The sequence below is a fragment of the Mesoplodon densirostris genome, chromosome 1 (genome assembly GCF_025265405.1).
Source record: "Mesoplodon densirostris isolate mMesDen1 chromosome 1, mMesDen1 primary haplotype, whole genome shotgun sequence".
Lineage (NCBI taxonomy): Eukaryota > Metazoa > Chordata > Mammalia > Artiodactyla > Ziphiidae > Mesoplodon > Mesoplodon densirostris.
In genome coordinates, this window is record NC_082661.1 from 91,596,286 (window position 1) to 91,623,115 (window position 26,830).

The 26,830-nt window shown below is 33.5% G+C and overlaps 1 long non-coding RNA gene across 1 annotated transcript; it reads left to right on the forward strand.

Annotated features, from left to right (window-relative positions):
* The first annotated feature begins 638 nt into the window (after window positions 1–638).
* On the forward strand, window positions 639–26,514 carry LOC132483564 (uncharacterized). The gene is made up of 3 exons (XR_009531079.1): window positions 639–792; window positions 5,629–5,661; window positions 26,457–26,514. It is a non-coding gene; the product is annotated as an uncharacterized LOC132483564 (long non-coding RNA).
* Window positions 26,515–26,830: the final 316 nt, after the last annotated feature.

Here is a 26,830-nt window from a genome sequence, read left to right on the forward strand (position 1 = left end):
CTAGGAGTTCGCATTTCATATTCACTTTCAAAAACATTAGAATGAATATGGTATACATATAGTGGAATATTACATGGCAATAACAAAGAATGAATTATGGAAGTGACCACAAGGATGAATCTCACAGAAATTATATTTTGTAGAAAAATGAGGCACAAATGCCTATTTACTGTACATACAAAATAATTTTATTTTAGAACAGAAAAAATAACTTTATAATGATAAAGTCAGAATAGTTATCTCTCCTGGGGATGCTGAGAGGAGTCAGGGCCTGGGTAGATATTAACAGGGATAGAACATGAGGGACACTTCTTGAGTGTTAGAAATGTTTTATGTCTGATCACATTGTACCTGTAAGACTAATGCACTTTATTCCATTATCCTCAATGGAAAAAAAATTCAAAAGTACTTACCACATTATAAATAAATAAATAAATAAATAAATAAATAAATAAATAAATATATATATAATTTTTATTGGAGTATAGTTGATTTACAATGTTGTGTTAGCTTCGGGTGTACAGCAAAGTGAATCAGTTGTACATGTATTTATATACACTCTTGTTTGTTTGTTTGTTTGTTTGCAGTATGTGGGCCTCTCACTGTTGTGGCCTCTCCCATTGCGGAGCACAGGCTCTGGACACGCAGGCTCAGCGGCCATGGCTCACGGGTCCAGTGGCTCCACAGCATGTGGGATCCTCCAGGACTGGGGCACAAACCCGTGTCCCCTGCATCGGCAGGTGGACTCTCAACCACTGCGCCACCAGAGAAGACCTATACACTCTTTTTAAGGTAATTTTTGATCCACCTCCTAGAGTAATGAAAATAAAAACAAAAATAAGCAAATGGGACCGAATTAAACTTAAAAGCTTTTGCATAGCAAAGGAAACCATAAACAAAATGAAAAGACAACCCTTTGAATGGGAGCCACATACTAAATATTAGCCATATTAGCTTAATTGATTTTAAATTCATTGGAGGGGGAATGCATTTAAACATTTTACCTATAAGATATAAAAAGTGGCTTCTGTCTATTAAACCTTTTTTAAAGATTTAAAATAATCTAACATTAATATATCACTTCTATAAATATTTGTGTAAAATTTTTTAGATAAATAACAGTTTGCTCCGAAATGTTTGTTCTTTGATTTGATATGAGCAAGCTGCTCATATGTGCAAAAAGAAAACACTTGATATTGTATCAGATTGTAGTGCTTTAATCTGACAAACTTACATCAACTTAAAAAAATGGATTGTTAATACACTCTGTACTCAAGTGTGATGTATACAGGAATACTATATATAGTTATCTTGGATATCCATTATACAAACTTAAGTGATCCACTCTCATCACAGTCCATGTAAGTTGTGCCCCCTATAGTTATTCATTGCAGCATTCTAAATATTTTATGCATAGAGCATAATCACCTTATTTCCCATCAAAATCTTCATAATTAACAAATATCCAAACATGTTCTAATACTAAGCTCTAATGTCTTCTTCACATTAAAAATGACCTCTCATTAAAAAAATTTTTATCTTGTATATGTGAAAAATCTTAGGAGTTGCACAGGATCAGTTCTTACAAATAATTTTCATGTTATTAAAATCAAAACATAAAATTACAACCCTCATACTGGTTTCCTACACATATTGTAATGAGACTGTGGACCTAAATGAATATGAACCCAATTCTACTAAATATTAAGTGTTTCCTCAACATAATAAATTCAGAAATAACTGTGGTTATTTTATGTTCATCTAGAATTAGATATTATAGAGAACTGAGGCTGTATATAAGTACATACATTCAAATTTTAGATAAATGTAATGGACTCGCATTCAAGAAGTTTTATTGAGAATTAAGGAATTAGGAAATTCTTAGGAACACCTACAGTGTGCAATGAAATGTACTATGTTAATTTGGAACATCAAAAATGCCAGTTATTTATAAATTAGTGAATAAACTCAATCACAGTTCAAAGGAAAATAATAAATGCAACAGGATAATAAAAGCTTTATTATGGAGATACATATGGACTGAAGTTTGAATAAAGGAGATTATGTGAACTGGCAGGCAGAAAATAAATGTGACAAATGACATTACCATAGGCAAGGAGGTTGAGGGGAGCAAGGCATATTGGAAAACAGTGTGAGTGTTTGTGTCAAGAAGATCTGAAAAATAAGCATGACAAGGAAATAAGTAGAGATCCAGAAGGTCCTTGATTCTCAGCTAAAGAAATCTGACTATCCTGTAGGCAGTGCAGAACTATTGATTATGCAGTTCAAGGAGAATAGAATCAAGTGAGGATTAAATCCAGAAAATACGTGTGGAAATATCTAGAATAAGGTTCGATTGTTGGTGAGGATCAAGCAGTTAACTAATGACAGAAATTGTATTTTATGTATTATACTTGTTTTTTATATTGTATTTTAGATATCATACCAGTGATATTTGCATTCAAGAGGACAAAACTAGGAGTAATAAAAGTTCGCTAGAGGGACTTCCACTCCATAAATGATCTTCCCTATTCTTTTAATACTTCAGATCACTTTATAAACCTTCTCTTTTCTTTTCCTTTTTTTTTTTTTTTTTTTGCGGGCCTCTCACTGCCGTGGCCTCTACCATGCTGGAGCACAGGCTCCGAACACGCAGGCTCAGTGGCCATGGCTCACGGGCCCAGCCACTCCACGGCATGTGGGATCCTCCTGGACCGGGGCACGAACCTGTGTCCCCTGCATCAGCAGGAAGACTCTCAACCACTGCGCCACCAGGGAAGCCCTAAACCTTTTATTTTCTAACAAAAATTAATAGCCATATATTTCCCCATTGGGGATTTTATTTACCATGTTTACTCACAAAGAGAAAGCTCTCCAGAAAACCAATGTATTTTCAAGGTAATTTCTCAAGCCATGTTGCAAATATATGCAATTTGATATTGTTCATTATATTTGTGTGATCTCTATACAAAGTATGTTTTTTCATCTAAATATATTTTTGTTCTCAAGTTTATTATTAACTAATGAAAATAGTAAATGGGTACAATTTCATTTTTGAGTCATATAGTGGCTTAAAATTTTGGTGAGGAATTTAAAACAGTGGTATGGAAAAAGAGGTGGAAGCATTCAGAGCATAGGAGAGGAAGAAGGAAAGAATAACAAAAACATAGATAGGTGAATTGGGAATTTATATAGATAGAGGAAATCTTATTCAGCAATAAACTCAGCAACATGGGCCTAAGGGGGAAAAAGGGGAGAATATTAAAAGTAAACATTCATAAAATAGAATTAAAAGCACAAAATGACATGGAAAAAGTCAGCATTTTCTAAATCACTTAAAGTACATGTGCAAAATACATATTTTTGGAATGACATAAAATAGACTTTAAGTATATGTAACTCAGAATATGACACTGTTTTAGATTGAAATGATACATATTAAAGTAGTTCAAAACATCTTGGTTAGTACTAAAGGGAGAATAAAGATATTGACACTGTTATAAGTTTAAAATCAAGCCAACATTTTAAGAAGTACTGCTTTTCCTTTGAAACCTGTTCTTTTTCCTGGCTACCATTTGCCACTAACAGTATCAAGTTAACAGTGAAAAATGGGTTTAATTAGAAGGCAAAAATATCAATCATTCTTAGATACTATTCCACACTTCACTATGATATTTTCTGACATGGGCATTAAAATGAGCCTTCAGAAGAGTGAAACAAGGGAGTAAATATAAGGTTTGCATGTAAAACAGAAGAAAAGCATTAACTAGATACTAGTCATTGTCTAGTTATTTGAATATGTTAGTGAACTGTGGAAAAGGAGGACTGGTGTTAGGTGTTTCATAAGCAATCTGCACATCCACATTAGAGCATCCATGTTTACAAAGTTAGTCTGAAGAAATTGACTCAGATCTACTTGAGTTCCTGTGGATGTGAGGTGTGAGGAGTAGGTGCAGGTCTGCCTTCGGAATCTAAGACCTGGCACTCAGTTCAGCCCATCTGGCCCTATGACCCTTGGTGACCGCACAGGGCCCCCCGTCAAATGCCTGATGACCCTCAGCTATCAGTTCATACTGGAGAGATAGACAATGAAAAGATAACTTGAAAATATGCTCACATGGAGAAATGTCATCTATTAGTTGGCTACTCTCTGGCCTTTCCTTGAAGTTCTCAAACTTTTTTAGATAGCATCTTAATAGATATAATTTGTGAAATATAACAACTTTTCTAATTTCTCTGAATATACTCAAAGACTAGATTTCTTTTCAATTTTTAGATTATTTTCATTAATTATTTCTCCCTGTAGGGATGGATTTTCTTTTTTCTTTTTGGGTCCTTCTCTCTGTAGTTGATGGCTTTCCTAATTACCAGTCAATATTCAGTTGTTTATGCATATATTAGTTTAATGTTCCAATTAGTTGGCTTGGATTTCCTCTGTGGCTGGATAATAAGCTTCTTTCATGAGTGGTGAGGATACCTTGAAACTTTTAAATGTATACGCTGGAGCATGTGGGTGCTGGGCAGGAGTGGGGTGGCTTGCCAACTTTTAGGCTTCCCAAACTGGGAAAGCTGTTGGAAGTACACTGTAGGCCTGTGGTGTCCCCAGACATTAGAAAAAGAATAGCTACATCAGGGAACACAGAGAACAAGCATGAACTGGGACTATCCTGAGCAACACAGGATGTGTTCATGCTCTTCATGGAGAACACAAATCTTAAGATTACACAGAATCTACAATGATTCATGGATCCCATTTGTGCCTTTTTGGTGTAAATACAAATGACTTGATTAGTTCAGAATTGTTATCAGGGAGCCACTGAGGACACAGACTCTCACTGTATTACTACTCAAGTATCCTAACACCAAATTCCATTCACAAGATCAACTCCTGGTCAAAGATAGTTGCTAGAACTCCAACTATACAACTGCAATGTAGGCTAAAAGAAAGACAGACAGAAAGAGTAAGATATCTATTTTAGTTTAAGGACTTCTTTTTCATTCTCTCTCCCTAAACACACACACACACACGCTAACATATACACACATATAAAATGTGTATTACATGTGTGGATATATGTTTATAGTGTTTATGTAAAGAATTTCCACAAATTGGTTTCACATTTTTCTATTTTTGATTTTCTAAAAATATTCTTTACTGAACACATACACTTATCCATGTATACAGGGGGAAAATTTTCTGTAAGACATATATGGAAAACAGAATTGCTGGGATTATACAGCTTGCTTCCCCCTAAATTGTACTAATTCATACTTCTGGCAAAAATAGATAACTATTATAAAATATTTTAATGTTTACAAAAAATAGTATCTCAATTTTGTTTAAATTTGAATTTTGCTAATTACTAATTAAATTGTTTCTTATCATGTGTTAATTTTCCATTTGCATTAATTTTCTGTTATATTTTTTCCTCATTTGTCCATTAAATTGATGTCTGCTTGTCTAAATGACCTCAACAATAGATACAAATATTGTGTAATATAATTTCAAATTATTTATTTTCCTATCAGCTTCAAACTAGTGCTAATATTTTCTATATTATGTCTACATACCTTATTCCAAAATTATTGAATGAAGTTATTCTGTATTTTCTTTTTTTTTGCACTTAGCTCTTTAATCTGTCTGGATTTCATTTTTACATGGTAAGTAACTTGAATTTAACTTTATCATTATTTAGTTAAAAATGCAGATTAGTTATGCTAAAACATTTTATTTATTAAATTGTTAATCTTCCCTCAGTGGTTTGAAATACCTATTTTTTAATTTTGTATTGTGGTACAGTTGATTTACAATTTTATGTACATTTCAGGTGTACAACATAGTGATTCACAACTTTTAAAGGCTATATTCCATTTATAGTTATTATAAAATATAGGCTATGTTCCTTGTGCTGTACTATATCCTTGTAGCATTTTTATTTTTTACATAGTAGTTAGTACCTCTTAATCCTCTACCACTGTTTTACCCTTCCCCCTTCACCCCCCACTGGTAACAACTAGTTTGTTCTCTATATCTGTGAGTATGTTTTTTCTTTGTTATAGTCTCTATTTTGTTATAATTTTTAGATTACACCTACAAGTGATATCATACAGTATTTGTCTTTCTCTGCCTGACTTATTTCACTGAGTATAATATGCTCCAAGTACATTCAAGTTGTTGCAAACAGCAATATTTCATTATTTTTTATGGCTGAGTAGTATTCCATTATATATGTGTGTGTGTGTGTGTGTGTGTGTGTGTGTATACACACACACACATCTTCTTTATCCATTCATTTGTTCATGCACATTTAGGTTGTTTCCATATCTTGGTTATTGTAAATAATGCTCCAGTAAACATAAGGGTGTATATATCTTTTTGAATTAATGTTTTTGTTTTCTTCTGATTCTTCATATATACACCCAGGAGTGGAATAGCTGGATCATAGGTTAGTTATATTTTTAGTATTTTTGAGGAGCCTCCATACTGTTTTCCATAGTGGCTGCACCAATTTACATTCCCACCAACAGTGTATGAGGGTTACTTTTTCTCCACATCTTTGCCAGCATTTGTTATTTGTGGTCTTTGTTTGTTTATATATAATCCACAAACTATATAATTCATCTATGTAAGGTATATAATTCAGTGTTTTTTAGTGTATTTACAGGATTATACAACCATCTAATTTTAGAATATTTCAGCCTCCCTAAAAGAAACCCTGTACCATTAGCAGTCACTCTCCACCTCCCTCGACCCTTCCACCCAGAGCTCTAGGCAAAGACTAATCTACTTTCTGTCTCTATAGATTTGCCTATTCTGGACATTTTATATAAGTGGAATTGTACATTATATGGTCTCTTATGAATTAAGCATGATGTTTTAAAATTTCATTATGTTGTAACACATATCGGTACTTATTCCTGGTTATAGCTAAATGATATTCCTTTGGATGGATATACCACATTTTATTTATCCATCACTCAGTTCATGGGCATTTATGTTGTTTCTACTTTTTGGCCACTTATTATGAGTAATGCTACTATGAACATTTGTGTATGAGTTTTTGTGTGGATATATGTTCTCATTACTCTTGGATAGATACCTAGGAGTAGAATTGCTAGGTCATATAGTATCTCTATGTTTAATATTTTGAGGAACTGCCAAATTGTTTTTCCAAAGCGGCTGTACCATTTTACATTCCTACCAGCAGTGTATGAGGGTTTCAATTTCTCCTTGTAAGCACTTGTTCTCATCTGTCATTTTGATTATAGCCATTGTAGTGGATGTGAAATGGTGTCTCTGTGGTTTTGATTGAGATTTCCCTAATAACTGATGAAGTTGAACATCTTTTCATGTGCTTTTTGCTATCTGTATACTTTCTTTGAAAAAAAAAAGTCTATTCAGATCTTTTTGCCCATTTCTATATTGGGTTATTTGTCTTTTATTGCATTCTAAGAATTCTTTATATATTCTGGATACTAGTCCCTTATCAGATATATGATTTGTAAATATTTTCTCCCATTTTGTGGTCTTTTTGATGATAGCCATTCTGACAGGTGTGAAGTGATATGTCATGGTTGTTTTGATTTGCATTTCTCTAATAATTAGTGACATTGAGCATCTTTTCATATGCCTGCTGGCCATCTGTATGTTTTCTTTGGAAAAATGTCTAATCAGTTCTTCTGCCCATTTTTAAATTGGGTAGTTTGGTTTTATTTGATATGGAGTTGTATGAGCTGTTTATATTGATACATTCTGAATGTTAATCCCTTATTGGTCATATAATTTGCAAATATATTCTCCCATTCGGTAGGTTGTCTTTTTGTTTTGTTGATGGTTTCCTTTGCTATGCAAAAGTTTTAAGTTTAATTAGGTCCCATTTGTTTATTTTTGCTTTTGTTTCCTTTGCTGTAGGAGACAGATTTTAAAAATATCGCTACGATTTATGTCAGAATGTTCTGCCTATGTTTTCTTCTATGAGTTTTATGGTTTCCAGTCTTACATTTAGGTCTTTAACCCATTTTGAGCCTATTTTTGTATATGGTATTAGAAAATGTTCTCATTTTATTCTTTTACATGTAACTGTCCAGTTTTCCCAGCACCACTTATTGAAGAGTTTATCTTTTCTCCATTGTATATTCTTGTCTCCTTTTATTTATTTCCTAGAGTCTTTCCTTTTTGTTTTATTAGCATGTTTGTTCCTATTTGTCAACCAGTTAGGCTGGTGTCTGTATGTTTGTAGATTACAGGGGTGTAGATCAACCATCAAATGGGGACTCTGAGACCTAAATGCAGAAGAACATATTTTTTCACAGCCATTTCCCAAACACTACTTTTATAGGGGGTTGAAACTTGAGACTGGAGGGATATCTCTTTTTAGTCAGGCTTGTCTAACTAATATTCTGGCATCCTACAATTTTGTATACTTTTTAAGAAATGGAAAAGGAAAATAGTAGGGTGGGAGGGTTTGTCTTTCATTGTCTCAGTTGGAGAAATGAAGAAATGTGGTATTTTATTCATAGGCGAATTTTCCTGGCAAATCTTTTAAAAGTTAGTGGTATTTTATAGATTCTCTACTCACTCCACCCCCTCTATGTCAGCCACTAACCATCAAAATAAAAAAAATTATCTTTGGTAGATGGAATTACTGGCCTCAATTCTTTATTCTTTCCCTTTACCATGTAACTTTGCATCCCCTCACACAAAAGGCAGAGTTTTCCACTGGCTGTTACTTGTTTTGGCCAATAAGATCAGGGGGCAGTTACCATGTGCCATTTCTGCACTTGGACCTTAAAAGATATCACTGCTTTCATCTCTGTGAGAAGAGCTTTCCCCAGGCAGTTGCTACCCCTCTACCTGAGGACTGGAAGAATACATAGAGAGCCTGCAGCATGGAGCCAATGGCAACTGGGTCTACAGCATCAGGCAGAGCCACTTAGCTAAGCCCAGCCTAGCTGACAATATCCAGCTGACCTGCAGACCTGTGAGCAAGAATAAATGATTATTGTTTTAATCCACTAAATTTTGGAGTGAATTACTTGTTATGCAGTAACAAGTTATAGCCAACCAATACAATGCCCTTAGTCCCTTTATCTCCCCAATTCATATATTAATTCTCAGCTCAGTATGTTTAGGGGCAAATGGATATTTTTTCTAGCCTCTTCAAAGTGCTTCAAGAGCTGATTCTATGCATTGACTTCAGTAACAACACATTTCTAGTGACCAGCTCGTCTTCCTAATGAATATTGACTTTATGGAAGGGACTACATCTTCCAATCTCTATGTCCACAGCACCGAGCTTGTGCATGAGACAGTCCAGTCTTGTAATTAAGTCAAGCTTCTCCTACTTAATCACTGTGTAACTCTGGTGAACACATTAACCTCTTTGAATCTCAATTTCCCCATCTGTTGGGGAGAGAGTTAGCGGAGATAATGTACATAAAACGCTCAGCACATAGTAAGTGTTAACAGCTGCTATTTATTTATGTTTGTGGAATAAATCAATGAATGCTGTTTTTTTCTTAATGTCGGTGACCTGGTACCCTTTATGAGGTACCTACCTCTTCTTGAGTCCATGAAGTTGAAAACCAGATACTGAGTTTGATTCGGTGGTTTACAGTATTAAATAAGTTAATGTCACAGTCTCAGCAGGTTTCTGGTGTTGAATCTGGGAACTGGATTGGAAAAAGAGTGGGGATCTGAATATTGGAGTAGAAAAATTATGGTGGATTTAGATAAGACTGAATATGTGGATTCTCTTACTGTTGTTGTATAAGTAACATTTTTCCCCATCTACTGAGTCTATTCCTGATTTGTATGAAGAGCATAGAATGCCAGCTTTGATCATTTATCTTTCAAGGAGATGAAAAATTTACCCATGATCTTTTCCTACCAACCACATATCCTCCAAGCCTATAATGAGGTTGCAGTACGTTTCAGGGACAAAGTCTGACTATGACATGGATTACATGTCAAAAAGATGTGAGTTTTTTTTTTTTATTTACATTGGCAGAAATATAAATATTGCAGAATATGTTTTAGAATGAATTCCAAATCTGTTAAACCATGTTGGAAAGAACATAAGATTGGGGCAAATTTATCACTGTAGGTACACCTATCAGATGATAATTTTTGAATTCAGTGTGCTAGCTTAAACAGTTGGAAATGGCCCCAACAGTTTGCCACGTTGATTTTCTAAAACTGGAAGAAAAATGTGACCTACATTAAGTAAAACTGAGATTCCAAAGATGTTTTGGTGTAATACAGGGAAAACAATTCAAAAAGTCATTGAGATTGGTATGTTGGAGTTCTTACATCAAGTACAAAGTCTTATTTTAAATTTTTAAAATTTATTTTACATTTTGAAATGATATTTTATGCAGTTTGTACATATCGGATAGATGCTCTTTCATTTTTGATATTCATAAATAAACACAAGGGTTCTTTTAGTTTTATAGCTCTAGTCCTCAGTACTTATCAACTTTAAAATATATGGCTAATTCATGTGACAAAAAACAGTATCGAAGTTATACTCAGGTTGCAATAAAGAGGGAGATTTAAATGTTATCAGCTTTATTAGAATTCCAAATAGATGGTGTGGCCGTTTATTTATATACATTTCTGTTTTTTAACATATATTCAGCAGAATAACCTTTTTCAGTAAAATTTCTGGATTTCACCTATTGAAATATAATCACAGGAGAAAATATAGATGTTCTGAACATAAAGGGTAATTTTAAACATTAATCTATTTCTCTGCAGAGCTCTTCAAGTATGGGTAAGTTATCTTGTAAACTTTATGAATGGGCTGTTTTCTAAGTGGTAGTAAGTGGCAAAGACCATTTTTGTGTGATTTTCTTAATTTTCTATGAAAATTAAAAATCAAATAGCTTATTAAAAAAGTATGTTAAATCTGCCTAAAAAATAGATTAAATATTTAAGTGATTCCTAAATAAGCTACACAGGAGTAGTAAGGCTCACTACAAGCACCATTATAATGCAGACCCGGTGGACTCCTTTTCTCTGCTTCCCCTCTCCTAGCAGCAGCATCCAGGTATGCTTTTCATAATTGTGCTATACTCAAATCCATCTAAAAACTGTAGATTGCTTGCACCAAAATAGATCACGGTAATAGCACTATAACTTCTACGACACTAAATCTAAATATATTTTATCAGTTCTTATCTTACTTCACTTAGTGATCTTTTCAAAATGCAAATCTGATCATGTTACTTCCCTTTTAAGACACCTCTGGTTTATCTCATTGTCCTAGAAATGAACACCCTTAAAATGACAACCAAGGCATATAGAGACTACCCTCTAACTTTGGAGAATCATCTTGTTACCTTTCCCTCCTTGCTCTCTGTCCTTCAGAGAACTAACTTTTCTTCCCTCCGTGGAACACGCCACCTTCTTTCATATTGCAGGCCATTTGCATGTGTCATTCTATGTCTGACATTCTCTTTCTTTTCCTCACCTTCCTTTGCCTAGTTACTTCCTAATTTATCCTCATATTGTATCTCATGTGTCATTTGTAGTCATCAACATAGAACTCTGCTTTACAGCATTTAGGCCTTTTATAGTTATATATTTATTATCATATTTATTTAGACTATTTAATAATTATATATTGTATTAGTCAGGGTTCTCCAGAGAAATAGTAATAGAACCAGTATATATATGGAACAGTTAAAGAGTAGTACATATATATATATATAGAAAGTGAATATGTGTGTGTGTGTGTATAAAGAGAGGAAGAAAAGATATATTTATTTTTTTAATTTATTATAAATAATTGGCTCAAAAGAATATGGAGGCTAAGTCCTAAGATTTGCAGTATGCAAGGTGGAGATATAGGCAAGCCAATGGCATAGGTCCAATCTAAAAGCAGGAAAAAATGATGTGGCAGCCCAAAGCAGTCAGTTAGGAATTCACTCTTACTCACAGAAGGGTCAGCTTCTCAGTACTATGGTAATATTTTATCTATGGTACCAGTGGTATTCCTCTCATGTTTGGGATGATGGTTAGAGGAAGGGTCATGTTTGCATGGGAAGTCTGCAGAACAAGACAGTCAGGTGACAATGAGCAAAAGAGATAAAGAAGCCTCAGTTGGAAGAGCTCTTCCCAAGAGAACAGGCTATGACCACAGGTGGGTGATACTAAAGGGAAGTCAGGGGTGATCATTCAGATTTACCTCATCCTCTGCACCACTGACTCAACTGTGTGGATTTAGGAGAGCAGGTAGCAGAATCAAACTTGTATTAAAATATTTATAAAGCACTAGGACCATAAAGTTACTGCAGTGACTTAGAGCTGGAATATCCAGTATTAGTGCCTGAATAGGGTGTGGCATTCTGGTACCATTACAAGGTCAATAGCTGCAATTATTTACAGTGCTTAGATATCATCATTGGCATTTTCAGCTTTACAACAGAGGACATCAGGGAGTATGAAAAAGAATGGCTAACACTACATGCAACCCTGTGTGAAATTGTGTCAGGGAATTTCTAATGTGTGTGGAATATTAGAGTGCTGGGAGGTCTCACAATATTGAATGGAGTCAAAGCCAAAGAAATATTGCAATTATGTGGTTCTAAGTTCCACTGAAACTTTCTCCCTCTATGGATTATAAAAGGTCACTGCAAACAGCTGCTATTAATTTACAATGTTTAATAAAATATAAATTGAAGTATAGTTATTTGGCCATAGAGAAATAGAAGACAAATTTATTTTTCTTTATCATTGTATTCCTTCAAATTAAGAGAATATATTTATATAAAAATTTTGTGTACCATATGTCTTAACATGACAAAACATTTTTAAACATGTTACAGGCAATGATTATTTGGAATACAGATAGCTTCAAATTATATACCATAAGAAGTATCAGAAGTATATATAGTGTCATAGCATTCTTTTTATATATTTATGGCTGTCCAAAAGTTTCCATGTGAAAGAAAACACTCTCAAACCATCTCTACCTATTCACACATGGTTTTACCTATTCATCATCACCAATATACTATAGGATGTAACATGAGTCTGAAATCTTTCCCAAAACCTAAATTTTGAGAAATTTGCCAGAAATATTTTCATCCCCAGTGATTAAAACTTTGATGAGGAAGAGAATTCCTCACCAATATCACGAGGCACACACAACACACACATGTGTGTGTGCATATGCACACTACCCCCATATAGACCAATGTCTACTGTGGTCATGTGCTCAACATTATCTTTCTTTATGTGGCATATGCCATGCAGATTACATGGACACTACCAAGGACATGATGGTAATATCCATGTTTTCTGATCCTTTGGAAATTTTATCTTCTTTGTGGGTTAGGTAAACAAATCTATGTAGCCTAGGAGTCTATGACATTATTTTTTCTCAAATTCAAAGTAAGATGTTTTGAATACAGTATTTAGAAGTGATTTTTGTAAGTAAAACTTCGGTTTAAATACTGAATCTGAATTTTCTACATGTGTGACTATGAACAGCAAACATAGAAGCTTTTAAAGCATTGATGTCTGTGTTCACAAATGTCTGGAGATAATTATACCAGCCTCACAAAATCCACAGGAGGACTTAATGAAGTAATGTCTAGAAAGAGATTAACACAATGCCTGACTCATAGTAAGTGCTCAATAAATTAGTAGTAGTAGTGGTATTGTAAATTTTGAATAAAGAAAACAAATGTTAAATCCAAAATCACTTTACTGTAACACCAAAAGAGGATAACAATTTTGAGCAGAGACTGTGGTTTTTTTAATGTTGCATCAGTAAAAGCATATTTTCAAAATGACTCATATTCTTTTTCAGTTCACTTTATTTCCTTCTCTCCCGTATTTCACTGTTACTGAAACTTAAGATTTGTCTTTAACTTTATCATAATTCATTTAGTTTTTCCAACAAATTAATTCTTTTAGTAGTTAAGCCAACTAGCTCCTCTTAGAGTTTACTCAGCGCTTTTCCATATAAAAACATGTTACTCAATTATAAGTGTGGTTTGCTTGTTTTGGCTGAGCTAATTGAGTGCACATTTTATAATGTTTACCTATCCATGAAATTTTACCTTCTGCAATATGATATAATTATTAGATACAAAACATGGATTTAGGGCTTCCCTGGTGGTGCAGTAGTTGAGAGTCCGCCTGCCGATGCAGGGAACATGGGTTCGTGCCCTGGTCTGGAAGGATCCTACATGCTGCAGAATGGCTGGGCCCATGAGCCATGGCCACTGAGCCTGCATGTCCGGAGCCTATGCTCCGCAACGGGAGAGGCCACAACAGTGAGAGGCCCACGTACTGCAAAAAACCACAAACAAACATGGATTTATGACAAAAATTTAATTAATAGGTTTATGAATTTCATGAGCCTCTAACTCAAGATTCTCATTTTTTTCAGGTTAATTCAAGTATTGCTATTTAAAATGAACCTGTCTCCTTTATACAGCACTACATGAAGTGCATGCATCCCATAGATTTCCCACACATATAATGCAACAAGAAATCACACAGCACATTATAAGCAAAATTGCATTTAGAATTTATATATCTTTAGCTTCCAGTCTAATGTTGTCTGGGGGACAATAGAAGCTTAGTCCTCCTGATGTTTAATTCTGATAAGAGAGGCCTGGAACCAAATTTGAACCTCACTTGGTAAATTGACTTTGCTTTGGGCTCATTCCATCCTGTCTTACCTGGTAAAATTTTAAAGTGTGTCCTATAAAGTCTATTAAATTGACAGCTAAACCTGTATTCCCATTTTCTCTTTCAGTGTACTGATTCTCAGTACCCCTTCTCCTCTAGATGCCTCCTTAATTCTCTGTTACTCTCTGCTGCCCACTTCTTTTATGAAATTTATAATTTTACTTATTTTAGATCAATCCCAGAGCCAAAGAAGAAAGTTGGAATCTTGGTCCTTATATTTCTTGGCCACAGTACTTGCTATGTGAAAAGAAGAACAAAGCTGGAGGAATCATGCTCCCTGACTTCAGACTATATTACAAAGTTACAGTAATCAAAACAGTATGGTACTGTGACAAAAACAGGCACATAGATCAATGGAACAGACTAGAGAGCCCAGAAATATACTCACAAACTTATGGTCAATTAATTGATGACAAAGGAGGCAAGAATATACAACAGAGAAAAGACAGTCTCTTCAATAAGTAGTGCTGGGAAAACTAGACAGCTACATATAGAAGAATAAAGTTGGAACATTCTATAACACCATATACAAAAATAAACTCAAAATGGACTAGAGACCTAAGTGTAAGACAAGATACCATAAAACCCCTAGAAGAAAACTAGGCAGAACACCCTTTGATGTAAATCACAGCAATATATTTTTTTGGACTCACCTTCTAAAGCAAAGGAAACAAAAGCAAAAATAAACACATGGGCCCTAATTAAACTTAAAAGCTTTTGCATAGAAAAGGAAACTATTGACAAAACCAAAAGACAACCTACTGGATAGGATAAGATATTTGTAAATGATATGACCAATATGGGTTAATATCCAACATATATAAACAGCTCATACAGCTCAACATCACAAAAAACAACCTGACTAAAAAATGGGCAGAAGAACTGAATAGCACTTTTCCAAAGAGGAAATGCAAATGGCCAACAGGCACATGAAAATATGCTCAACATCCCTAATTATTAATTTGACCCCTGGGGATGGGAAGGGGAGCACTGAGGCAAAATGGAGAAGAGTTTGGGGGATCAGGGTAATGAATTTGTTTTCTTTAGTGAAGGAGGAATACAATCAAGCGTTTTGTATTCAGAATGTTGTGTAATATTTTGGAATGGAGCATTGGTGTGTTTAGAGATTTAGTTTAAAAACAAAACAAAAAGATTGATCAAATCTGTACAGTTTATATTGTTCCAGAATTTTTTAAGTTTGTATTAAAGCATGATATATAATAATAATTAAAAAAATGCTGGCCATGGATGTGGAGAAAGGAAACCCTCCTGCACTGTTGGTGAAAATGTACATTGGTACAGCCACTGTGGTAAACAGTATGGAAGTTTCTCAAAAACCTAAAAATAGAACTACCATATGATTCAGCAATCCTGGGTATATATCCAACAGAAATATAAATACTAATTTGAAAAAATACATGCACCCCAATGTTCATAGTAGCATTAGTTATAATTGCCAAGGTATGGAAGCAACCTAAGTGTCCATCAGCAGATATATGCTTAAAGAAGATGTGAGACACACACACACACACACACACACACACACACACAATGGAATACTACTCAGCCACAAAAAAGAATGAAATTTTGCCATTTCCAATAATATGGATGGACTTAGAGGGCATCATGATAACTGAAATAAGTCAGACAGAGAAAGACAAATAATGTATGATATCAGTTATATGTGGAAACTAAAAAATACAAACTAGTGAATAAAAGAAAAAAACAGACTCACAGATGTAGAGAACAAACTAGTGGATACCAGTGGGGAGAGGGAAGGGGAAGGAACAACATAGGGGTAGGGGGAAATAGGGTTATTATGGGATAATATGAAATCATGTGTGTGAAACTTTTGAAAATTAAAAAAATTATTGAAATTAGTTGATTGACATGTTGTGTTAGTTTCAGGTGTACAGCAAATTGATTCAGTTATACGTACATATATATCTATTTTTTTTCAGATTATTTTCCCTTATAGGTTATTACAAAATATTGAGTATAGTACCCTGTGCTATACAGTAGTTCCTTGTTGGGTATCTCTTTTATATATAGTAGTGTGTATATGTTAATCCCAAACTCCTAATTTATCCCTCTCCACCCCCTTTCACCTTTGGTAACCATAAATTTGTTTTCTATATCTGTGGGTCTATTTTATTTCAATAGAAAATTTTTAAGAAAGAACATTGAAAAAGATAATTTTCAAAGACAGTGGCTAAGACAAAAATAAAGATGAATTAAAAACAAGATTAAAAGAACAAGATTAATAAAATTATCAAAATTTTTTAAAAATCTGTCAAAACCCATAGAACTCAACATCATAAAGAGTAAAACTTAATAATGCAAACTTAAAAAATTCACTTAGGAGGTTGGGGGACCCTAGGGTAGTTATATTTATACTAAGATTGAACAACTTAGTAAATGTATGGCAAATGATGGAATTCAGATTTCTCACTGTGGCATAGGAGGTTATATTTCAGCAAAGGAAGGAGGCTGGAATGATTCATGTGGTAATGGATTAGAGGTGTAGACATCAGTATGAACTCATGTTCAGCTTTATATAAATATAGCTGGTTACATACAGAAATATTTATAGAGATATGTATATACATGGGTGAGTATACACACATTTCCTTGCTTTGTCAGAACTGAGAGGCCCTAAAACAAGAACTCAAAGCAGTGAAGAGCACACTGAGATTTTAATACCATTCTTCAATAAAAGAACCAGGACTCCTTGGAGAAATGGTTGTTTCTAGTTCTAGGGCAGGAAATATACAAGATGTGCCTAAAACATTTTGTAGTGCTGGAAAGTAAGGAAGTGTTCAAAGCAAACAAACTCTATAATGATGGAGTTATGTCAAAGGGACACAAGATCCACTGAAAGAGCTTCCAGATGGCCAAAGATGGAATAGTTTGTTCAACAAAATAAGTAAAATATTATTGGATTATAGCTCAAAGTATAAAATAAATATTTAAATTCCAACTGATATAAATGATTGAATAAATAAATACATAGAGGATATGAGACAAATCTCCCAAGCCAAAGAATTTTAAATAATTTATGGAATTATTTCATCCTCAAGGAGGTGGAGTGTCATTACTCATTCTTTTTTTTTTATTTATTTCATTTATTTTTGGCTGGCATTGGGTCCTCATTGCTGTGCACGGGCTTTCTCTAGTTGCGGTGAGTGAGCTTCTCATTGCAGTGGCTTCTCGCGTTGTAGAGCATGGGCTCTAGGCATGCGGGGCCCAGTAGTTGTGGCATGAGGGCTCAGCCACTCCACAGCATGTGGAATCTTCCCAGACCAGGGCTCGAACCAGTGTCCCCTGCATTGGCAGTTAGACTCTTAACCACTGCGCCACCAGGGAAGTCCCATTACTCATTCTTTAAGCTTGAGCTACACATAGTGACTTACTTCCAAAGATTGCAGTATGGAAAAGGGCTACAAGAGTAACTATATAATAGAGAAAGCTGGCAAATACTATATCTGCCAGTTTATCAAGATTAGTATCAATAACGGTAAGTCACATTGATAGTACGTACACTTGATATGATATGATGAAAATGGCATGTTAGTTTGTGGTCTTGCTTTTCCAAACTCATACCCCAATGAAGTTATGAGAAAAACAACAGACAAATCCCAATGAGAGACATTCTACAAAATATCTGATCAGTATTCCTTACTGCCAAAGTTATTAAAAACAAGAAGACCAGATGACTAAATGTAATATGAATCCTGGATGAGTTCTTAGAACATAAAAGGGATACTGGGTAAAAACTAAGGAAATCTGAATAAGTATGGACTTTAATTAACAATACTGAACCAATACTAGTTGATTGTGGCAAATATACCATACTAATATAAGATGCTAAAAATAGAGGAAACTACATGTGGTCTATATGGGAACTCTCTGTACTATTTTTGCAATGTTACTAAAATAAAAACTTTAGTAATCTAAAATACTTTTAAGAAATCTGTTTTGACAGGCAGATTGTAAAAAAATCTACATATCAATTGGACAATCAAGAATTTTCTAAACTCTATACCAAAATACTTGGCATTTTTAAGCAGGATTTCTATACTGTATATTTAGAGGCTGTTTCAGAGGTATTGAAATGTATGCTTAGAAGTTAGCATATGCTTTCTAGGGAAAATAAATTTATTGATTTATGTTCAAGTTAATAAAATTAAAATATAACTTCAGTTTCTAAAGAACTTTGTGATTTACTGAGTGGTTTCATATGGTCTCTTACTTCTTGTAAAGAGGGTAGAAAAGCTATTACTATTCATAACTTTATAATAAGAAAACTAAAGCTCAGATACATTAAATGGCATGTTAGTGCCATAACAGAGTTAGCACATTGCAGAGTCAGAATCTAGAAATGATCTCCTCTAATTCACTGACTTATTTTTCAACTTTGCCCTGAAAAAACATCTAATGAGGTTCTTTAGTCATTTGTAAGACAAGCACATATTAGAGTATTGGAATTTACTTCAGCTACCCTTAAAGAGAACAAGGTTAAGTGATGTTCAACTACAATTAAAGATAAAATATAACTACATTTTCTCTCTGCCTTCCTTCAACATTAGAGGCTATTTTTATCTTAACTTAAAGAGTAAGAAATTTTCCAGAGATAGTTTTCATGCCAGGACTGTGGATCGTGCTAGAGCTAGAGATGCCCAGCCTAGGAACAGACTGACCTGTGCTCCAAGACCTGTAAGCAATGATGAGAAGTCCAGGTACCCAGTCTTCTCACTACATCCAATGCGAAGATTTCAGACCTAATGATGACATCTCTACTTCTCTTTGGTTCTGGTACTGATTACTGGCTACTAATATTTTGGCTTTTATTTCTTCCCTTTAACCACAGGAATTATTTCAGGAATGGACTGTAAGAATTGAGTTTATGAAAGGTAATCCTCGAATTTCTAGGAGTAAAATACAAAGAGTTTTTCACACTGCAGTTGTTTCCCCTTCCCCCACAATTTAATTGAGCGATAATTTATGTACTGTAAAACGTATTTTGCACTGTAAGTGTACAATTCAATGATTTTTTATAAAACTATCAAATTGTTCTAACATCTGTTAGAACATTTCCACCAACCCACCACCACCACCCTGTATGCAGTTAATCCCTTCTCTCTAGGTTATCCCTAGATTACCACTAATCTGCTTTCTAGATAAAATAACTTTGCCTTTTCTGGATATTTCACATGATTGGAATCAAGCAACTTGTGGTCTTTTGCATCTGGCTTCTTTTACTGATAAAATGTTTTTTGTTTGTTTGATGTTTGATATTCATTCGTGTTGTGGCATATATAAATAATTTGTTTCCTTTTATTGATAAGTTGTTCTATTGTATGGATATACCACATTTGTTTATCTATGCAGAATCTGATGAATATTTGGATTATTTCCTGGTTTAGCTATTGTGAACAATGCTGCTATGAACATTTATGTACAAATCTTTTGTGGACACATATATCAATACATATTTTTTTCTTAGTTAGACTCCTAGGAGCAAAATTACTGGATCATATGAAAAACTCATGTTTAACATTTTAAGAAACTGCTGAACTATTTTCTAAAGTGGCTGTACAATTTAACATTATCCCCAGCAAGCTACAAAGGTTCCAGTTTCTCCACATCCTTGCCAACACTTGCTACTGTTTATGTTTATTATAGGTTTTCTAGTGTGTGTGAAGAAGCATCTTATTTCTCTAATGGCTAAGAATTTTGAACAATTTTTCTTGTGCTTATTAGCTATTCTCATTTCTTCTTATTAAAATCTATCTTTAACTTGAATATTTTTTAAAAGACTATTTGTCTCACCATAGTGTTAATTGTTCATATTTTCTGAATTCAAATTCTTCATCAAATGTATAATTTACAAATAATTTTCCAAGTCTCTAGCTTGTCTTTTAATTTTGTTGATTATGTCTTTTAAAATGCAAAGGTTTTTAATTATGATGAAGTCACTTATATTTTTTCCCTTAAGGATCTTGTTTTTGGTACCATATCTAAGAGTACTTGACTGGCCAAATTTCATGAAGATTTTCTCCTATGTTTTAATGTAAATTTATATTTTTACTCATAAGTTAGGTCATAATATTAATTTTTCTGTATACTATGGGATAAGGGTCTAGATTCTCTTTTTATGAATGCATATCCAATTTTCCCAGCATCATTTGTTGTAAATAGCATTTTTCCAATTGACTTGTCTTGAGTTTTTTTAAATCAACCATAAACGTAAGAATTTATTTCTGGACCCTCAATTCTGCTTGATAATTTCTGTTTCTATTCTTATGCCAGTAGCATACTGCTTTTTATTAGTGTGGATTCATAATAAGTTTTGAAATTGAAGAATAAGTCAGTTCTCCATCTTTGGCTATTTTAGGCCACTTTCATTTCCATACAAATTTGAAGAACAGCTCATATATTTCTATAAAATAAGCCTGCTAGAATTTTGGAAAGAATTGCAATGAATTAATAGATTGATTTAGAGGGAATTGTCATCTTGAATATATCTTGCAATTTATAAAATAGAGTGTATCTCCATTTATTTAGATCTTCTTTAATTTCTCTCTGAATTGTTTTATTGAATTCAGTGTAAAAATCTTAAACTTCTTTTGCTAAATGCATTCCTAAGTATTTTAATCCTCTGTGATACTACTAGGAATTTTTTCTTAATTTCATTTTCAGATATTTTCTTGCTAGGATTTAGAATTACAAAAGATATTTTTTAACATCTTTATTGGAGTATAATTGCTTTACAATGATGTGTTATTTCTGCTTTATAACAAAGTGAATCAGCTATACATATACATATATCCCCATATCTCCTCCCTCTTGCATATCCCTCCCAACCTCCCTATCCCACCCCTCTAGGAGGTCACAAAGCACTGAGCTGATCTCGCTTTGCTATGGGGCTGCTTCCCACTAGCTATTTGTTTTACATTTGGTAGTATATATAAGTCCATATCACTCTCTCACTTCATCCCAGCTTAACCTTCCCCATCTCCATGTCCTCAAGTCTCTACATCTGCATATTTATTCCTGTCCTGCCCCTAGGTTCTTCATAAGCTTTTTTGTTTTGTTTTTTTGTTTTTTGTTTTTTTAGATTCCACATATATGTGTTAGCAGACGACATTTGTTTTTCTCTTTCTGACTTACTTCACTCTGTATGACAGATTCTATCTCCATCCACCTCACTACAAACAACTCAATTTCATTTCTTTTTAAGGCTAATATTCCATTGTATATATGTGGCACATCTTCTTTATTCATTCATCTGTCATTGGACACTTAGGTTGCTTCCATGTCCTGGGTATTGTAAATAGAGCTGCAATGAACATTTTGGTACATGACTCTTTTTGAATTATGGTTTTCTCAGGGTATATGCCCAGTAGTGGGATTGCTGGGTCATATGGTAGTTCTATTTTTAGATTTTTTAAGGAACCTCCATACTGTTCTCCATAGTGGCTGTATCAATTGACATTCCCACCAACAGTGCAAGAGGGTTCCCTTTTCTCCACACCCTCTCCAGCACTTATTGTTTGTAGATTTTTTGTTGATGGCCATTCTGACCGGTGTGAGGTGATACCTCATTGTAGTTTCAATTTGCATTTCTCTAATGATTAGTGATGTTGAGCATTCTTTCATGTGTTTGTTGGCTATCTGTATGTCTTCTTTGGAAAAATGTCTATTTAGATCTTCTGCCCATTTTTGGATTGGGTTGTTTGTTTTTGTGATATTGAGCTGCATGAGCTGCTTGTAAATTTTTGAGATTAATCCTTTGTCAGTTGCTTCATTTACAAATATTTTCTCCCATTCTGAAGGTTGTCTTTCTGTCTTGTTTATGGTTTCCTTTGCTGTGCAAAAGCTTGGAAGTTTCATTAGGTCCCATTTGTTTATTTTTAATATTGATTTATATTCTGCAAGCTAAGTAGACTGATTTATTATTTCTAAGGTATTTTTGTGTATGTCTAAAATATTTGTGTGTGTGTGTGTGCATTCCTTGGATTATCTTCCTACTCAATCATGTGATTTGCCAAAAAAAAAAAAAGGTAGTCTTACTCTCCTCTTCCTAATTCTAATCTTTCTTTACCTCCTTTTCTGTTTCTTGCATGTGCAGGAACCTTATTGTAGTGCCTAGAACTTCTAGTAGTATGTTCAATAGAACAGGCAAAATGGACATCCTTGTTTTGTTCCATTTCTTAAGGGCTTGACAGCATTTTCCTTTTCATCATTATGTATGGTTGTAGGTGTGGGTTTTGCATTGAGGAGGTTCTTTCCTAGTTATAGTTTATTGAGGGTTTTTATACATTGCTCAGTTTTGTCAAATCATTTTTCTATATCCATTGAGATAATCCTTTTTTGTAAGCTTTCCTTTCTATTATTATGACACATTAATTGATTTACTATGTTAATTCCACAAAGGGGTCATGCTGTAAATGTTTCTGAACTCAGTTTGAAAATTTTTACATTGATGTTCATGAAGAATTTAGCCTTTAGTTTACTTTCCTCATGATGTCTTTATCTGGTTTTGGTATATAGATAAGCATGACCTCATAGAATGAGTTTGGAAATGCTCCCTCCTTCTCTATTCCCTGAAAGAATTTCTGAAGTATTGGTATTATTTTTTCTTTAAATATTTGAGAAAATTCACCAATAAAACTATCTAGGCCTGGCTTTTCCTTATGTATATAGTTTTAATTACTAATGCAATTTCTTTACTAGTTAATGACCTATTCATATTTTTATGTTCTTCTGGAATCAGGTTTGGTATTTTGTATCTTTCTAGAAATTTTTCCACTATATTAAAGGGTACTGATGTACTCTCTCTTATTCTTGATTTTTGTAATTTGTATCACACATCTTTTTTCTTGGTCAGTAAGACAAAATGTTTATCAGTTTTGTTCATCTTTCAAAAAGCCCATTTTGTTTCATTTATTTTTTCTATTGTTTTTCTGTTTTCTATTTCAGTAATTACTGCTCTAATCATCATAATTTTCTTTCTTCTGCTTGTTTTGAATTTATTCTTTGTCTTTAATTTTTTAATATGGATGCTTAGGTTATATATTTGAGACATTTCTAATATAGGCATTTAAAGGTATTAATTTTCTTCTAAATATTGTTTTAATTGCATTCCATAGTTTTGAAATGCAGTATTTACATTTTTATTCATTTCAAAATATTGTTCAATTTAACTTGGAGAGGTATTCTTTGACTCATGAGTTGTTTAGTAGTATGTTCTTTAATTTCCAGATATTTGTGGATTTCCCAGATTTCTTTCTGATGTTGGTATTTGGTAAAAGCATACTTTGTATGCCTCTAGTATGTAGTCTACTCTGAAGAATGTTTAATGTATGGTATTTTTTAGTTGTTACTAGTAGATAATGTTCTTACAGTACAGACTTCTCCTTCTAACTAATAAGTTGAGTTCCCTTTGGGTGTGTTATATGAATCTGTCCTACAATAGAATCCCCCTTATAGAAAAATGTAAAACATTGTATATAAGCCATTATATATAATATGAATTACTTGGTTATGTTTGTTAAACTAATGGTGTAATATTCTTATACATTCTAAAGTATTAATTCTGTCCTTACCACTGTACCATGAAAATAATAGGTGTATAAAACACCTTGTCTTAATTTAATTGTAACTGTCTTATCTAATAATTTCCATGGTGTTAAAATAAAATACATTACACATTACCCTTTCTAACACAATGAGACATTCTAAGCAATATGTTCAATATATACTTTCTTCAGAGACCTCATAGGAAAATACACACACTGTTGTGCTCATGGTATATTCACTCATGACATATGCCCTTGATTTATTAGTGGAAACTCAGCAAGTAGATTTCTGTTATCTAGGTTCATGAAGCAGAATGGTAAAAGTAACAAAGTGGCCTTAATATTTCATGGACCAAACCAGAATGGGTGATTGCTTATCAGGGATGCCATTGTTATTTCAACAATTCTCACAAATGTATAAATATCAGCTCTTTAAATCCTTACATTTCTGGAAGCTAATGATTCCTGGAAAGGCATTTGTACAGATCCACTAGTGCTTAATAAGAATGTCTACTAGTGCTTAATTCTTATTAAGTCCTTGGGAGGATTGATTCCAGTTACAGAAACATTTTTATGGGAGTCAACAATTTTATTTCTCTTGTAACACAAATGATAATTAAAATATTGAAGGAAAACTTTGAGTGTTACTGCTTTCTTGATATCTAAAAACAAGGTTCTAGTGTAAATTAACAGTAAAACGTTCCTTTTGCTGTTGTTTTTTTTTTATAGTTATTGACTATATTCCCCACACTGTACATTTCATACCCATGACTTATTTATTTTGCAACTGGAAGTTTGTACCTCTTAATCTCCCTCACCTACTTCTTTCCTCCCCTCCCCTCTGGCAAGCCCCTGTTTGTTCTCTGTATCTATAAAATTGTTTCTGTTTTGTTATGTTTGTTCATTTGTTTTGTGTTTTAGATTCCATGTATAAGTGAAATCATACAATATTTGTCTTTTTCTGTCTGACTTATTTCACTTGGCATAATATCCATCCAGTATTCACCCATGTTGTTGTGCAAGTGGCAAGATTTCATTCTTTTTATGCCTAATATTCCACTGGATATATATACCACATTTAAAGTTTTTAAAACTTTCCATTTTTGTTTAGATGCCATAGGTTTTTTAAGGGAACACCAACACTTACATAACTTTTTAAACTTTTATTATATTTGGGTACTTTTCTGGTAAATTCTCTGTTATAAGTACTTTAATCTGTTGGCAGCAGTTAAGTACAATAATCTCCTTAGTGTTCTCCACTCCTTGGAAATTAAAACAGGGGTTCAGGTGTAATACTGTTGCTATATATTTGTACTTGATGAAATTTTATGCACTTGAGGAATGTCTGAATAAATAACACATGATTTTCTGTGGCATTTATCCACAAGTATTTTGACTAACAGTATATTTAAGAAAAATACCCAGAGTAGTACCCAGGTTTTTATATTTTTATAAAGAAAAAATAAGTATACACTTATTTTAAAGCCTTATTGATATGTAATTCACATACCATACAATGCACTCAAAGTAAACAATTCAGTAGTTTTTAGTATTTTCACAGAATTATGCAACTATTGCCACAATTTTAGAACGTTTCATAACTCAAATAACTCTACATCCATTAACAATCATGTCTCATTTACCTCAAAGGCCCCTATCCCTAAGAAATCGCTATTCTACTTTCTGTCACTTATTCTAGATGTTTCATTTAATGTAATCATACAATACATAGTCATTTGTGACCAGATTCTTTGACTTAACATGTTTTCAGTCTCCATTTATACATTGCAGAGTTTATAAGTACTTCATTGATTTTAATTGCTGAATAATAGTTCATTGTATGCATTGACAACATTTTATTTATCTATTCCTCAGCTGACTGACATTTGAGTGGTCATAATTTTTGGTGATTTTTAGAAACAATGTTGCTATGAACAACTGTGCACAAGTTTCTGTGTGGACATATCTTTTTAATTTTCTTGGGTAAATGCCTAGGAATAGAATTGTTGGATCCCATGGTGATTCTATGTTTAGCATTATGAGGAATTCCAAAATACCGTCCAAAGTGGCTTCACCATTTCATGTTCCTATCTGCAATGTATGACAGCTCCAATTTCTCTAATTCTCACAAACACTTGGTATTATCTGTCTTTTTGTTGTAGCCAAACAAGTAAGTGTGAAATAGTGTCCCATGGTGGATTTGATTTGCATTTACCAAGTGAGTAATGAATTTGTGCTTCTTTTCATGTACTTATTGAACATTTGTATATATTCTTTGGAGAAATGTCTGTTCCTATCTTTTGTACATTTAAAAATTGGGTTGTCTTTTTATTATTGTATTGTAAGTGTCTTTAAATAATATGGATACAAGTCCCTTATCAGATAAAAATTTTCCAAACATTCTCTTACATTCTGTAAATTGTCTTCACTTTCTTATTGTCCTTTAAAGCACAAGTGTTTTTAATTTTGTTGAATTCCAACTTACCTATTTTTATTTCCCTGGTTATGCTTTAGATGCTACATCTAACAAGGCTTT